Below are 13,821 nucleotides of genomic sequence, written 5' to 3'. Positions count from 1 at the left end.
GACAATTAATATTGCTCCTATCATATATTAGACAGTTAAATATCATCCAATAAATAATATCATTTTTATTAATAACATCATCAATCATTAAAATACAAATCAACCCAACATACACATAACAATACAAAGAAACAGAAATCAGTGTACAACAAAATCAGATCAACAAACGTCAAATTGTGGAAAAGACAGAGGAATCCATTATATACATCAAAAAGTAATATATCAATCACTTATCTCACAAAAGTCCAGCTTTCGATGAAACCCACCTCGGCAGTCAAGCCAGGGCGAGTGGAGTCCTCAATCATCCAACGATGACAAGATCATACAAAAATCCAAAATTCATGTGCAAGTAAATCCCAAGATGAATAAAGTGCAAAAGTACAAAGATGCAATAACGATAAAACCAATGAAGTCAAAACATCAATGACCAATGTTCAGTGAATAGACAAAAAATCATTAGGTCCTTCAGCGCTATTCCAGGCCGTGTTTCAATAGATTTCTTTCTCAAGAGGAAGAATCATGCAGGCAGTAAATCAAAGCAAGCATGACCAGGAGCAAAGCTTGCTAGCACCAGCACAGCAGATATAACAGCAAATACAATTCTTCTCACCAATGAGTAGGATTTAACGAGACAAGATTTTATGCTTGGATCACTCTTCATTTTTCACTGACCTTGACTCCTGGCTCTCCATCTTTCTCGAACCTTCGTCTCCTCATCACAACAAAACCTACTTCGAATTCCCACTTCCAGACACATCATTTATGTTTTCATACGTTCTTCCATTTTCTCGATTACCGGCCCCTCATCATGGAATACACTCCCCATTTCATCTCAGACATGAAACTTTTCTAGAGAAATTTAAAGTGAACCTCAAACCTTTTCCAGGACACATTTGACCTTTAACCCTTTCTTCCTTCCTCTCACTTTAACAGGCTTATGAAGTCTCTGAAATAAGATGGAGAAAAACAGTAATACTTCTTTTCGATTATATATTGTAGTTCCCCTTTTTCTTTCTCTCCTATCTTTCTCTCCTATCGACATTGCCTATCAAACAATAACACTTGATCCTCCCCTTCTTTTTCTTTCCTTTCAAAGATTTGATCCTTTTCCTTCCTGATCTGCTACGTTTTCTAGCAAATCTACACAGAATCACTACAGAATTTTAAAATTAGATTAATTAGTGCTAATCCACTCTCTAGTCATTGCTAAACTTGATTACTGTAACTCATTATTAACAAACATTACACAAAAGGAAAAACACAGCTGTCAAACTTATTCATAATGGTACAAAATATGACCATGTTACCCCTTTTCTGATTAATTCACACTGGCTTCCAATAAATCACCGTATCACCTTCAAAATATTACTCTTAGTGTTTAAAACTTTGTCTTCCAATGAACCACAATTTATCAATAGAATGCTTATTCCTTATAATACATCACGTTCCCTTCGATCTACTGGTCAAAAGCTTTTAGCAGTTCCTTCTTTGAAAGTCATCGGCACTAGAAGACATGACATGTTTTCAGTGATGGTCCCCCAACTTTGGAATACTTTGCCCCAATACATTAGAAAGGAAAAAGATCTTAGCCATTTAAAAAAAATCTAAAAAGCTTCCTTTTTAAAGATGCTTTTAATCTTTAAATTTCCCTTAAATGACAAAGGGTTTACCTTTTAGGTTTATACTATTCCCTCCCCTATGTTTTCTCCATGGCTCTGTCTTCATTTTTAAGCATTGAATTGTAACTTTACCCCTCCAGTCCTTGTGTATGAATTAGTTTGTACTGCGTCCAATACTGGTCACCGTATCTCAAGAAAGATATGGCGATACTCGAGAGAATTCAGAAAAGAGCGACACGACTGATAAAGGGTATGGAAAACCTTTCATATGCTGAAATATTAGAGAAACTGGGGCTCTTTTCCCTAAAAAAGCAGAGACTTAGAGGGGATATGATAGAGACTTACAAGATCATGAAGGGCATAGAGAAAGTGAAGAGGGACAGATTCTTCCAACTTTCAAAAACTTCAAGAACGAAAGGACATTCAGAAAAATTGAGAGGGACAGATTCAGAACCAGTGCTAGGAAGTTCTTCTTCACCCAAAGGGTGGTAGACACCTGGAATGCGCTTCCAGAAGGAGTGATAGAATAGAGTACGCTATTGGGTTTCAAGAAGGGATTAGATGATTTTCTGAAGGAAAAGGGGATTGAAGGGTATAGATAGAGAATTACTATACAGGTCCTGGACCTGATGGGCCACCACATGAGCGGACTGCTGGGCACGATGGACCTGTGGTCTGACCCAGCAGAGGCATTACTTATGTTCTTATCAAATCAAAATAAAACTTGAAACTTGAAACTTTCCATCCTCTTTTCCCTTTGATGCAACAAAAATGTGGAATGATTTTCCTATGGATTTTAGATATCTTAACAATTATCGAATATTTATGAAATATTTAAAAACTTGGTTATTTGATAGCTATCTGTCATAGGTCAATAGAAAACACTTAACATAAGAACATAAGCAATGCCTCCGCTGGGTCAGATCTGAGGTCCATCGTGCCCAGCAGTCCACTCACGTGGCGGCCCAACAGGTCCAGGACCTGTGCAGTAATCCTCTATCTATACCCCTCTATCCCCTTTTCCAGCAGGAAATTGTCCAATCCTTTCTTGAACCCCAGTACCGTACTCTGCCCTATTACGCTCTCTGGAAGCGCATTCCAGGTGTCCACCACACGTTGGGTAAAGAAGAACTTCCTAGCATTCGTTCTGAATCTGTCCCCTTTCAACTTTTCCGAGTGCCCTCTTGTTCTTTTATTATTTGAAAGTTTGAAGAATCTGTCCCTCTCTACTCTCTCTATGTCTTTCATGATCTTATAAATCTCTATCATATCCCCTCTAAGTCTCCTCTTCTCCAGGGAAAAGAGTCCCAGTTCCTCCAATCTCTCAGCATATGAAAGGTTTTCCAAACCTTTTATCAGACGTGTCGCTCTCCTCTGAACCCTCTCAAGTATCGCCATATCTTTCTTAAGGTACGGCGACCAATATTGGATGCAGTATTTCAGATGCGGGCGCACCATCGCCTGATACAACGGCAGAATAACTTCTTTCGTTCTGGTCGCAATACCCTTCTTGATTATACCAAGCATTCTATTCGCTCTCTTAGCGGCCGCTGCGCACTGTGCCATCGGCTTCATTGTCGTGTCCACCATTACCCCCAAGTCCCTTTCTTGGGTACTCTCATTCAATAACATCCCTCCCATCGTATAGTTGTACCTCGGGTTTCTTCTTCCCATATGTAATACTTTACATTTCTCAACGTTGAACTTCATCTGCCACTTCGTCGCCCATTCTCCTAGTTTGTTCAAGTCCCTTTGCAATTCTTCGCATTCCTCTTTAGTCCCAGCTCCACTAAATAGTTTGGTGTCGTCCGCAAATTTTATTCTCTCACACTTCGTCCCTGTTTCTAGATCATTTATGAATATATTAAATAGCAGCGGCCTCCTTAAACTGAATTGTTCACTGGAATGGGGTTACATGAGTATCATCCCAGGTATTCCTGGGATAAACAGGTATTCCTGGCTTCTTTGTTACGTGATCTGCATAAACAAAGACTAGGCTAAGGGGTACTCAATCAGTGTTCCCGCTAAGCTGCGTTGGCCTGCGCTCGCGCACAAAATATTACATCGCAGCGCAAAGTTTCTCTTCACAGCGCACACACGCGTCGGTAAGGTAAGGGGACGCATTGGGGGGATTGCACTTCCCCACAATTGCCATGCTTCGGTTCCTCTTCTTCCTTCCTTCCCCCCCCCCCCCCCCCCCCGCGGGACCCTGCGGCACCATCAACTCTTACTCCCTCTAATGTCGGCCCTGCAGCTCCAGACTTCCTCGCACCTTCTCCCCTCCCCCTTTGGGTCGCTATTATTTTAAATGTTATAGCCGCGGAGCTGTATCCATCAGTGGAGATGTCTAACCTCGGCCTGCCCCGGAACTCTTACTGCAACAGTGACTTCCTGTTCCTGCCTAGACGGGCGTCTGCTGCAGTAAGAGTTCCGGGGCAGGCCGAGGTTAGACATCTCCACTGATGGATACAGCTCCGCGGCTATAACATTTAAAATAATAGCGACCCAAAGGGGGAGGGGAGAAGGTGCGAGGAAGTCTGGAGCTGCAGGGCCGACATTAGAGGGAGTAAGAGTTGATGGTGCCGCAGGGTCCCGCGGGGGGGGGGGAGGAAGGAAGGAAGAAGAGGAACCGAAGCATGGCAATTGTGGGGAAGTGCAGAGCTGCAGGGAAGAGTGTTGCGGTACCCAGCTGGAGGGAGAAGGAAGATGAGGGAGGGAATTAAAGGAGATGCCAGGGCTTGGAGCGTAGGAGGAAGGTATGCCAGTCTAAGGGAAAAGGAAGGGGGAGATGTGAGAGCATGGAGGGGGAGCGAAAGATGGAAGAAAAGGAAAGGAGAGAGATGCCAGAGAATCAGGGAAGGGGAGATACCAGACTATGAGGAGAGGTGTGGGAGAGGGAAGGCGAGGAGAGAGATGCCAGACCAATGGGGTGAAAGGAGAGAGGGAAGGGGGAGGCATACAGTTTCTGGAAGGGGCATAGAAGGAGAGAAGATGCCATATAGGGGAAGAGAGACGGCAGACAGTGGATGGAAGGAAGAGAGTTACAAGAAGATGAGGAAAGGAGAAACCACAGAAGACAAAGGTAGAAAAAAATTTCTATTTATTTATTGCTTTAGGAGACATGTGTCACTGTTTCTGTGAAGCATTGTATGCAGAGTCCAGCTTCTTGCTGGTTCAATTTAACCTTTGTCTATGTATTTTTATTTTATCCCCCCTTTTACAAAACTGTGAAGCGTTTTTAGCACCAGCCTTGGTGGTAGCAGCTCTGATGCTCAGAATTTTATGAGCATCAGAGCTGTTACCTCCGTAGCTAAAATCCACACTACAGTTTTGTAAAAGAGGGAGGGGTTAGTTTGTGATTACATATTCCTTACTAGGCGAAGGTGTTTTCTGTGTTCTGTGTGTTCGAAAGACATGGTTTTCTGTTAGGATTGACGGTGTAGGATTGATCTGTGCTGGTCTGGCTTGTTTAGTTTTACAATGGGTGTATTGATGTACTGCTCACTGCAATATGTAAGATGCTGCCTTTTCCTAGGTACTCATGTGTGACGTGTGGTTTGTTACTAAAAATCATGTTTTTCTTACAGATGGGGGGGGGTGCCAAAAAATGATGGGCCCCGGATGTTACATATGCTAGGTACGCCACTGTATGTAAAGATACCAGAAAGCTGGCGTAGCAAAAACTTCTAAGTTTTGAGTATTTAACCCTCCCACAATCTCACGGGCACTCGTTTCAAGTTTATTGAGATTTTGATTTAAACGCAATATCAAATATTTTCAATGCGTATAACAAAAATAAATTTGGGGAAATAAATAAAACCATTTGAACCAGTGTTCCCGCTAAGCTGCGCTGGCGTGCGCTGGCGCACAAAATATTACATCGCAGCGCACACGTTTCTCGTCACAGCGCACGATCGGAAGAGGCGTACGGCAGATGGCAGGGCGGCGAGAGGAGAATCGGGCGAGTTGGCTCATAACTTGCTGGCGCCCGATATTTTTGGCTCACGGTGAAAAAAGTTTGCTCACAACACCCGCCCGCTTAGAGGGAACACTGTACTCAATGAAGTTACAGAATAATACTTCTAAAACCATTAGGAGAAAATATTTTTTTCACTCACAGAATAGTAAAGCTCTGGAACACATTGCCAGAGGATGGGTAAGAATAGTTAATGTAGCTGGTTTTTAAAAAAGTTTGGACAAATTACTGGAGGAAAAGCCCTTAGTCTGCTATTAAAACAGACATAGGATAATAGCATGAATGGCTGCTACTCTTTGGGTTTGTGCCAGGCACTTGTGACTTGGATTGGCTTCCATGAAGATGGGATACTAGGCTATATGGACCATTGGTCTGACCCAGTAAGGCAGGGGTGTCAAAATCCCTCCTCGAGGGCCGCAATCCAGTCAGGTTTTCAGGATTTTCCCAATGAATATTCATGAGATCTATTTGCATGCATTGCTTTCATTGTATGCTAATAGATCTCATGCATATTCATTGGGGAAATTTTGAAAACCCGACTGGATTGCGGCCCTCGAGGAGGGACTTTGACACCCCTGCAGTAAGGCTATTCTTATGTTCTTAAGCCATTGTGACCTCATTGCTGAGGTTGGCTTTCAGGCATTGGTGGAATGAGACATTATGACATCACAATCTCAGCTCTGGAATGTTGCTGCTCTTTGGGTTTGTAGAAGAATGTATATATGTGGATAACACGATGTTTATATGAAATCTTATGTGTGGGAGTATTAAAGAGTCCTTAAAGGTGCTAAAAAATTATTATACAGTACTCCCCCGATATTCGCGGGGGTTCCATTCCAGGAACCCCCGCGAATCTTGAAAAACTGTGAATACAGTTTTTCACTGGGGAGCCTGAAAAGGGCAGCGGGAGAGGGCAGCAGGAGAGCAGCCAGAGCAATGCGAGTGCAGGATATCTTTAGATAGTGGTTTTAATCATCTTCAATGTTAGTGGGTCACATTACGTTGTAATTGTATTTAATATTCTATTCACCTGGTTTTTATACATTTTCATATTGCATTCTCACCTTTTCATGTTTTATATGTATTCTCACATTGTGACTTCTTGATGTATAGGTTGTATTCAATATTGGTCTCCTTATCTCAAAGAAGATATAGTGGCACTAGAAAAGGTTCAAAGAAGAGCGACCAAGATGGTAAAGGGGATTGAATTCCTCTCGTATGAGATATGATTGAAATCTACAAATTCCTGAGTGGTGTAAAATGGGTATAGGTAAATCGATCTTTTACTCCTTCAAAACTTTCAAAGACAAGGGGACACTCGATAAAGTTACAGGGAAATACTTTTAAAACCAATAAACAGAAATATTTTTTCACTCAGAGAATAGTTCAGCTACATAATGCATTACCAGAGGATGTTGTAACAGCGGTTAACATAGATGGGTTTTAAAAAGGTTTGGATAAGTTCCTGGAGGAAAGGTCCACAGTCTGCTGATACTGCCACTACTTGCCCTAGATCAGTAGCATGGAATGCTGCTACTGTTATTTTGCCAGGTACTGATATTTGTTGCCTAGATTGGCCACTGTGGAAACAGGACACTGGTCTCAGCCAGTATGGCTATTCTTAATTTACAAATTTTCATATACCCCTTGTTGAGTGGCCAATAACACAATATCGTTTCACTTTCTGAGGAAGGTCAATGGTTTATTTTTTGTCATATTTGTTTTCACTTATTTGGGGTTTTAAAGGTCTATTTTTACGCACGCATTCTGTAGATACACGTAGACAAACGACGTGTTTCATGCCAGCATCGACACGCTTTTTCATACACTTTCACTCTTTTTAGATTGATGTTCCCGTCGTCGGTTGCTCAGTGATAATTTGATACTTCACAGAGATTAGGTGAGTCCCTCCTTATGCTCACTGGTATGTTTTTGTACCTCTTTGTTCGTTAGGCTTGCGCCATGTGGGATCTTACTCAAATTAGATTTACAGTTTCTCATTTATTTTTCCACATGTATTTAATTAATTTATTTAAACCTTTTTTTATACTATTTGTAAAAAAAAACCTAAACTATTTACATCAATTAGACATACATAAGATAAAAACAAACCATATCATAAAATTTACATAACTGAGAAATTTGTTCTCTGCAGATGTCAACTAATAAATCGCAAGAATACAATAGCAAACATGGCCAATTAATGCCAATTAATAAATTACAAAAGTGCAGCAACAAACTGAGGGCTCCTTTTATCAAGCCGCGTTAGCGGGGATAATGCGCGTGACGTTTCATCATGCGCTAACCCCCGCGCTGGCCAAAAACTACCACCTGCTCAAGAGGCGGCGGTAGCAGCTAGTGCGGCCGGCGGTTTAATACGCGCGTTAAACCGTGAGCGCGGCTTGATAAAAGGAGCCCTGAGTTTTTAACTATTTCTTAAACTGAGACCGGTGACTTTTAATGTACAAGACCGGGGCGATAATAGCTTGGCGGCTCTAAGAACTTAATAACTGTTTAACAAAATGCTGTCCTGAAGAAGCTCTCCATACGAGATGAGAGTGAAACGGAACTCTTCCGTCGGGAGGAAAGCCGGGCAATATACTAGACCCGAGCTAAGTATTATACAGCGTAAGTTAAATAATATCACGGTATATTAAGCAATAGCCAAATATATACACTGCTCATAGAGAAAATAAGACGTTTATCAATGAGAGCCCTTCTATAAGCCTTGTACATCTCTTAATAACACTTACCTGCATCACTTTTTTCAACATGAACCATTTTGCATCTTCCAATTTTCCATGCAAATCTATTGAAGATGCTTCCCCTAAGAACCCACTATCACGCTTAATTTATCTTTCAAATATTCCATATAGCTATTAACTATTGCTTTTCAAATCCTTGCACCCTTTTACTACATAACGGACCATATGATATAATTCATGTGGTCTGATAATTGCACCGTTTATTCGCATCTGAAAGAATGTAATTTATTCTTTTTCACTAAACTAAACTAAACCTTAGGTTTGTATACCGCATCATCTCAACATTCGCAGAGCTCGACACGGTTAACAAGAATTAGGATGGAAAGGAACTCCAGTGGAGGGAAAGATGAAGAGGAAATTTAGAGGACTAGAGTAAACAGAGAGGGAGGAAGAGTTACATTTTTGAGAATAACCAGGTTTTCAGATGTTTACGGAAGAGTTGGAGAGAGCGCAGATTCCTAAGTGGGGAGGTAAGGTTGTTCCAGAGCTCAGTGATTCTAAAAGGGAGGGAGGAACCTAGTTTTCCTACAAGGGAGACGCCTTTTAGAGAGGGAACGGAAAGTTTCAGTTTTTGGGTGGATCTGGTGGAATTGGGATGAGAGGAGTTCCAAGAAAGAGAAATAAAGGGGGGGGGGGGGAGGATGCCGTGTAGGATCTTGAAAGTAAGGCAGGCACATTTGAAGTGGACTCTGAAGATTATCAGAAGCCAGTGGAGCTTGGACAAAAGCGGTGAGACGTGATCGAATTTGCTTTTTGCGAAGATAAGCTTAGCAGCGGCATTCTGAATCCGCTGGAGTCTTTGTTAGGCTTAGGTAGATAGAGTTGCAATAGTCCAGTCTGGAAAGGATGATGGATTGGACAAGGACGGCAAAGTGTTTTTGATGGAAACAGGTTCTTACTTTCCTCAGCATGTGAAGGCTGAAGAAACATTTTTTTATTAGGGAGTTGAGGTGATCATTGAAGGAAAGTGTAGAATCAATGATGACTCCCAGAATTTTACTTGAGTATTCAAGATGCAGAGTGAGGCCAGAGGACAGAGGGATGGAGGTGGGCAGTTGGTCCAATTTTGGGCCGAGGCAGATTTTTGGATTCGTTCAGTTTCATCTGCACAGTGTGGGCCCAGGATTGAAGGTTCGAAATACATGAGGATATGTTCGCAGAGAGGTTGGTGAGGTTCCGGTCGGTCTCAAGGAGGACAAAGATGTCATCTGTGTAAGTGTAAAGTGTTTAAAGGGGGGGAGAGATGGAGGAGTTTGAGGGAGGACATATAATGTAATGTAATTTATTTCTTATATACCGCTACATCCGTTAGGTTCTAAGCGGTTTGAAGAAAATATACATTAAGATTATAAATGAGAAGTAAGAAGGTACTTAAAAAATTCCCTTACTGTCCCGAAGGCTCACAATCTAACTAAAGTACCTGGAAATTAATAAAGAAGAGAAAATAAAGATGGTTTAAAAAAGAAAAATTCTATGTGAATTTATAGGATGGAAATTAAACTGACAGTGAAGAACTGTATGAAAAATACATATGGAATGCAGTTAGAGAGGGTAGGTTACAATCTATTTATGGTATTTGTTTAATTGGAAGGTGTTAAGGTGGGTAATTTGGGGGAAGGTTATCTGAAGGTAGGTGAATCTTCTGGAGGTAAAAGAGGAGGGGTTAAGATATTTGGATGAATTTTTTGAAAAGCAGGGTTTTGATTTCTTTTCTGAATGTTTTGAAGTTGTCTGATATTGTCATAAGATTGGAGATGGAATGGTTGATTTTTGCTGCTTGTGTTGCCAGAAGGTTGTCAAACATTTTCTTGCGTTGTGTGCCTTTGAGTGGGGGGAAGGCGAAAGGGTTCGAGGTTCTTCTGTGTCTTGAGGTGGAGATTTGGTTTAAGTGGTTGTTTAGATAGGAGGGGGAAGAGCCGTGTAATGCTTTGAATATCAGGCAGTAGAATTTGAATTGGATTCGTGCTTGTATGGGTAGCCAGTGAGAGTCTAAGAAGGCAGTTGTTATGTGATCATATTTTTTGAGTGAGTAGATCAATCTGAGGGCAGTGTTTTGTATGGTCTGGAGTTGTTTTATCATAGTGGCTGGACAAGGAAGATATAGGGAGTTGCAATAATCCAGCAGACCTAAGACTAGGGATTGGACGATTAGTCTAAATTGTGCTTGGTCAAAGAATTTTCTGATTTTACGGAGATTTCTCATGGTTAGAAAAGCTTTCTGGGTTGTTTTGTTGATCTGGGGCTGCATTGTGCAACATCTAAATGTTGAAAAGGATAGGAGAGAGAGGTGATCTTATAATATAGGAGTTATATACATATTGACATGTAATTATATACTTTCTGTTCTTTTTCTCTGTGGTTTTATTTGGGGTTCTTAGATCGGTTGTTTTCCTTTATTTGTTTTATGTATTTTCCTGTGTTGATTATTTATACTTTTTCTTATTTTTTTATTTTTGCTTATGGTTTTTCCTTCTGGTGTTTTAAAGTTGTATATTTTATCTTTTTCTTTTCTTTTTTTCCATTGCCTGATATGTTGGAGTTTTGAGGAGTATTTGTTGACATTTTGGAGTATCTGTTGTCAAGAAAAGAGCTTTGGATAATATATTTTAGAAGCATAAAGTGTTTAGTATATTGTGTTTATATTTTTACATTATATGAGCTTTTACCATAATATTATAGTAGTAATGATTGGGAATGATCTATTATATATGTCTTTTAGTTTATATAAGTTTTCACCATTTCTGTATCTATTGTCTTTTTGTTTGGAGTTATCTGCAGTGGACTTGCTTTCTTCTGTTTTTCTACCAAGTTGGGTCATTCCAGGTCAAGTGGTCCAGAGCTCCCCCACTCAACCATCTCAGAAATTGATGAATTTTTTTTCAGGAAAGGATAACCAAAGTTTTGTGACATGATCTCAACTAGGTCCAGAGTTAGGGGCCTCTTTATATGGGCCACTTTTATGTAGCCACAGAAGATGTCGAGTGGGGATCCTCCTTGAAATTGGACCAGTTGACATGGAATTACCCTTTTGTTACTCCTAAGTCTACCTCCTTGCAGCCACTATTTATGTCCTCTAGTTCTATCTCCCCTACATCACTGAGTTTGTATATTAATAACATTCTAGTACTTAAAGGTTTGTGTTATATCACCTCTCTTTCTCCTTTTCTCTAGCATATACATATTCAAGTCTTCCAGTCTCTTCTCATATGTCTTATGTCACAAACACTAGACCATTTCTGCTGCCTTCCTCTGAACTGCCTCAAGTCTGGACACAATACTCCAAGTGGACACAATACTCCAAGTGGGGCCTCACCAATGACTTGTAGACACTTCCTTTCCTCTGCTGGTTATGCCTTTCTCTAGCATTCTTTGAACAGCCATCATCTTATCACATTGTTTAACCGCCTTGACATCCTTAGTCACTATCACCCAAGGTCTCTCTCCTGATCCTTGTGTGCCTCTCACCCCCTAGCACAGTGGTCTCAAACTCAAACCCTTTGCAGGGCCACATTTTAGATTTGTAGGTAACTGCAGGGCCTCAAAAAAAAAAAAAAAGCTAATGTCTTATTAAAGAAATGACAATTTTGCATGAGGTAAAACTCTTTATAGTTTATAAATCTTTCCTTTTGGCTAAGTCTTAATAATAATATTGTATTTATGATCAAGAAACGGTTTTATTTTATTTTTGTGATTATGATAAACATACCGAGGGCCTCAAAATAGTACCTGGTGGGCCGCATGTGGGCCCCGGGCCGCGTGTTTGAGACCACTGCCCTAGCACATACTAGTCTTCTGGATTTTTACACCCCAAGTGTATCACTTTGCACTTCTTTGCATTAAATTTTAACTGCCAAACATTTCACCATTCTTCTAATTTTTGTAGATCTCTTTGCATGCTGTCCACGCCCTCAAGGATGTCCATCCACTCTGTTGCAAATCTTCATGTCATCTGCAAAAAGGTGGATATAATGACAAAGGTCTCCCAGTGCCTACTGGTCTCAACCTAGATTCACCAACTAAATTAATATAAAGCAATGTAATCCTGATCCAGGCAGAAAGGGATTACATCTAAGGAATTGAAAAATCTGGACCCCCTAGACCTGCCCCCAGGCTTGCCCAGTTCTGCCCATCCCCGCCCTGTAAAGCCCTAATCCTGCCCCCCGCTGAATGCTCTTGTCGGGCAGGGAGGAACTCTGCACATGCGTAGATGCCATGCGATGATGTTGAGCGGCATCCATGCATGCACGGACTTCCTCCCTACCCTACGCGATTTGAGGAGGCTTTACAAAATCTGAACAAAGTGCCGGGTTTTGGAAATCCGGACATCAGGTAACCCTAATTACATCAGAATGCAAAGGACAAGCACCAAGGACTCTGGGGAAGAGGAAGGGTTTGTGAAACTGAGCACGAGCCTTATCTTTATTTGCCGCTGCAGTATATAAAGGCTGAGCTATCAGACAAGGCACTGTTTTAGCACTGATTGAGTGTTCAGTCTTAGGCAATCCTGGAGGAAAATACCGACAACATTCCTTCTTCAAGCCCAGGCTGGAGTGGAGTTATCATCTGGTAATTACAGCACGAGGCGGAGAACCAGAGGTGCCTTTATTTCGCAAATCCCGCTGCTGCTTCTTGCGATCTTGGGCATGCCACTTAGGGGCCCTTTTACTAAAGGGTGTTAAGCCCTGAACGTGCAGTTGGCACACACCAACAGGCTGCTGCAGAAATGCGTTGGTGCTTTATCGTAGTTTGCCTGTTAGCATGTGGAGAATCTGTGTGTTAGCGATTTCTTGCAGAATTTTTTTGAGCGGGGAATGAAGATAGAAGCATAGAAAATGACCTCTGTAATAATAGTAACAGGGTTTCCCACATAGAAAACAACCTTACCTCCCCTCTTCGGAACTTGAGCTCTCTCCAAGTTTTCCGCAAACATCTGAAAACCTGGCTTTTCTCAAAAAATGTAAGTCTCCCTCCAACTTAGGAATCAAGGAAACTCTTACATCTTGGCATCCCAAGTCCTCTAAATTTTCTTCACACTTCTACCTCTAACCCTCTGTTGTAGTTCCTTCCTATTTCTCCTACTGTAAACCGCGTCGAGCTCTACGAACGTGGAGATGATGCGGTAAACAAACCTAAGGATTAGATTAGATTAGAAAACTGTCTTCCCAATGAGTATATTGTACAAAGATGACTCTATCCCCTTGCAAGATTCATGAATGCCAGACTCTTCTTTCTCTTTTTTAAACTAGGGGTTATTTTGACTCCCCACCATTTTCACCCTCCATTGAACTCATGGCGAGTAGATTTCCACTTCCCCTATTCTGATTCAGCTCTTCTCATTATATATCCCCAAATTCATTTGGGCTCACAAGCTTTATAGCCGTTCAAAAAATCATTTTTTAAAAGGTATAACAGTCCTCCCAAATGTCTGTGTGTTCATCCCTCAGTGCATGTTTTGCATAAG

The sequence above is a fragment of the Geotrypetes seraphini genome, chromosome 3 (genome assembly GCF_902459505.1).
Source record: "Geotrypetes seraphini chromosome 3, aGeoSer1.1, whole genome shotgun sequence".
Taxonomy (NCBI): Eukaryota; Metazoa; Chordata; class Amphibia; order Gymnophiona; family Dermophiidae; genus Geotrypetes; species Geotrypetes seraphini.
The sequence above is the reverse complement of the archived record's forward strand: the minus strand, read 5'-3'. Positions refer to the sequence as shown.